A 4,203-nucleotide genomic window follows, 5' to 3' on the forward strand; every position below is an offset into this window, starting at 1 on the left:
GAGAGAGAGAGAGAGAGAGAGAGCGAGAAGAAAGGAAAGGAAAGGAAAGGAAAGGAAAGGCAGCAGCTCCACGCCACTCCTTTGTTTTAGGAAATCGCTTGAATCGCTCGAAGGACTGGAATGATGCATCGCGTTTCTCTCGCGTTTTTCTGCGACGCCTGTTTTTAAAGGCGAACTCGACCATTTTGCGTTTAATTTGGTGGAAAAGCGTTTGAGGTCCGAAACCTTCAGCCGCTCCGCGTTCGCCCTGCATGCGCTTAGACTCGTTTCCCCTCCGTCTCCCGCTCCACGCCACGCCACAGGATCCTCCGAAGCGCGTTTGTTTTTCTGCTCGCGGTTCGAGTCTGTTGTTCGCGTCCAGGCCCGAAACACTCGCTACTCTTCAAAGGCCTTTAATGCGGCACGCGCGCGTCACATTGTAACGGGTTTCCACGCGTCAGATGAGCGTCGGTTCTGATCCATAAAGCGCCGCCGACCCTCTGCCAGAACATCTCGTCTTCTTCGTTGTTCGCTCTTCATACGCAGCGTCTGCGGCCCTCTTCAATGTTAATGTCGACCGACGTCGCATCTGTAATGCTGCCCGTGAGCCACGGGATCCTGGAGCACGACCGGGATCTGGACTCCGGTTCGGCGGCGGTTCGGGGGATGAAGCGCGGGGACCCGGAGCCGGAGGGCGCCGCGGCGGCGGGGGATTCGGTCGGAGCTGAATGCAAACGAGCGCGGATGGACGGAACCGGAGAGACCGGACAGGTAAGCGTTAAAACCAGCGCTCTATATGAAGCTCCGCGTGCCTTGTGATGAAAGACAGACGCGCTTGTGTTCGCCAGACGACAGACGCTGGTTTGGGTCTCGGGTCTGATAGATAGATAGATAGATAGATATGAGGTGACTGGGGCACCAAAGCCGACATTTTCTCCCACTGCTGCTGGTAAATGTTCCTGAATCATGGAGGTGATTCTCATCCGAGGCCTGCAGTCTCTCCATCTCTGCATCCTGCGGTACTTTTCCATCCTCCTCCATGAGCACTTCTGCTCCTCTGTGTATGCAGACAGACGTGATCTCATCTCTCATTTCAGCGTTTTCTCCATCTCTCCCTCTTTCTGTTCCTCCGGTAAGTGATCTAAAGTGCTGCATGGATCCTAATGGCTCATTTTCACAAGCTAATGGCTCACGGTTTCTCTAAACTGCACCATGACGGCTTGAGACTGAGCAGATGTGTGTGTGTGTGTGTGTGTGTGTGTGGAGCTCGCTGGTGGAGCCCAAAAAAGGTATCGATCTGCTGGAGAGCGAGTCTGGAAATGCGCCTGCAGCAGAGACTGGGATGGAGTGGGGGCTGCGGGAATCAAACCATGCATTTATGAAAAGCAGGAGATGGAGCAAATGAAAGGATTTAAAAGTGTCTGTAAACACGAGTCTGATTCCCTCATGCAGCCTGTCTGGAAGATGAAGTGGCGAAGCAGGAACAAAACCTTGAACAACAGTGATTTCCAGGTTCAGTTTTTGTAGTTAAGTTCATGCTATGCTTTTTGTGTGTGTGTGTGTGTGTGTGTGTGTGTGTGTGTGTGTGTGTGTGTAGCTCGCTGGTGGAGCCCAAAAAAGGTATCGATCTGCTGGAGAGCGAGTCTGGAAATGCGCCTGCAGCAGAGACTGGGATGGAGTGGGGGCTGCGGGAATCAAACCATGCATTTATGAAAAGCAGGAGATGGAGCAAATGAAAGGATTTAAAAGTGTCTGTAAACACGAGTCTGATTCCCTCATGCAGCCTGTCTGGAAGATGAAGTGGCGAAGCAGGAACAAAACCTTGAACAACAGTGATTTCCAGGTTCAGTTTTTGTAGTTAAGTTCATGCTATGCTTTTTGTGTGTGTGTGTGTGTGTGTGTGTGTGTGTGTGTGTGAATTCAAACATCATTGGTCACAAAGAGCTGCTGTTCGTTCCTCTAGCGTCAGTGATTTTAAATACATCAGTTCTCTCTCACACACATGCATGCGCGCCGTCAGAAGAGGATTTGCTGTATCACTGACAGTAAAGAGGCTTTTTGTTGTGCTAAAGAGATCTACACTTGTTTCAGAGTGGCATTAGTCTCTGATCTCCCATTTATCCTGCTGGGGGGGGTAATACTCACACACACACACACTCTGATTGGAGATTTGTAGATAAGCCTTTGCATTTTTACATCATGCACATACAGCCGGATTTATTGAATATCCTCAGCGTTGTGATGCCGTCGGGCCGCTCACGTTTTCATCACAGCTGTAGCATGCCCTACTTACCCCACGTCTCCAGTAATTACCCTTATGGGATTGCACACACGTGTTACCATGGCAACTTTGAACTTTGACCCCACGAGCAGAGCAGTAAAGTCGGGGTGTGGTGGTGATGGTTATTGCGATAGACAATAGAGCGAGCGCACAAGTCTCAGCTGGTTTGCGTCGGCGCTCCTGGAGTCAAGAAAGTGTCTTCTAAAAGTTTAAAGTACACATGAAATCAAAATTGATGCTGTTTGCTTTGTTGGCGCACATGATGAGGAGGTGCACTATACATAAACCCTGCCCTCTACTCAATATTCAGTTTCAGTTGGAAATACATCACAATGCTAAAATAAAACTGGTGGAGAGAGCAGGAATTATGGTTTAGTGTTTGTTGCGTTCGTCTTTCAGTGTTATTGGCGTGAAATCATCTCTGGTCTTTATTTTGCTTTGATGTGGTCAGTGACAGGAACTTTTCACGCAAGTATACAAGCACGACATTAATGTTCGAGCGCTATGTTTCAAGTGCGCGGTCCTCGGTTCTCTAGGGGGCCATATAGTTTCCTTCAGCTGTCCGTCATTAAAGGGATAGTTCACCCAAAAATGAAAATGTGATGTTTATCTGCTTCGCGAAGATGTCCAAGATGTAGGTGACTTTGTTTATGTAGGTGACTTTGTTTCTTCAGTAGAACACAAACGAAGATTTTTAACTCAAACCGTTGCAGTCTGTCAGTCATATAATGGAAGTGAATGGGCTCCACGGCTTTGAGTGTAAAAAAAACATACACCGACAAAACCAAATTAAACCTGCGGCTCGTGACGATACATTGAGGTCTTAAGATACGAAACGACTGATGTCAGGATGCCAGACCTCCATCTTAAATGCGTTCAGCAGAAACACTTGCACACACTCACACATGCACACTTGCACACACTCACACATGCACACACACACACTCGCACACACACTTGCACACACTCACACATGCACACACACATGCACACACTCTCTCACACACACACTCGCGCACACACACCCGCATGCACTCGCTCACACACACATGCACACACTCTCTCTCGCACGCACTCGCGCACACACACTCACTCACACACACATGCACACTCTCACACACATGCACACACTCACACATGCACACACTCACACACACGCACTCACACAAACACACTCACACACACTCACACACACACACACTCACACACACAAACATATGGTTTCTTTTCTTATGATGCTAAAAAATAAACTCTTGGCCTGTTGAACATCATAGGATTTTAAGATTAAATTGAAGTAAATGGCATATTATGCTGATGATATTTAGTACTGAGAGCATGAAATTCTATTTGCTGTGATTTTACGTGTTTAAACTTGTTCAGGGAATGCTAGTTTAGCTGGCTAATCAGTTAACTAACAATTTATAAACAGTTTTTTTATTTTTAATCAGGCAAAACATTTTTTTAAAAATTGAGAAATCATTTCGTTTGTTTTAAGAAAGTGTAGAGAGAAAGAGAGGGAGGGAACGAGTGAGTGATATGAGAGGAGAGAGAGAGAGCGAGTCGGCCGAGAGAGGGAGGAGACACACAGAGAGAGAGAGAGAGAGAGGAGGGGAGTGAGCGAGGGAGATTTTGAATGTGTCAGACTCTGTCAGAGAGATCGAGAGCGCTGACGTCTGAAGGCAGGAAACACTGCTGTCGTGTTCAATAGGATGATGGGAGTCTTTTACCCTCCTGTGCAGCCGGTGAGTTTTCAATCATTCATGTTGCTGCGTTTCCTGCCTGAACACATCGAGTATAATGCACTCGCACGTGTGTGTGTGTGTGTGTGTGTGAGTGAGTGAGTGCTTACATAAGTAAACTGCATTCTGGTAAATGCATAAATGTTATTTTAGAAATTAGAGAATTTGCAGCTGCAGATGACACCTTCAGTGTGTGTGTGCTGG

The sequence above is a fragment of the Sinocyclocheilus grahami genome, unplaced genomic scaffold (genome assembly GCF_001515645.1).
Source record: "Sinocyclocheilus grahami isolate Dianchi unplaced genomic scaffold, SAMN03320097.WGS_v1.1 scaffold1239.1, whole genome shotgun sequence".
Classification (NCBI taxonomy): Eukaryota; Metazoa; Chordata; class Actinopteri; order Cypriniformes; family Cyprinidae; genus Sinocyclocheilus; species Sinocyclocheilus grahami.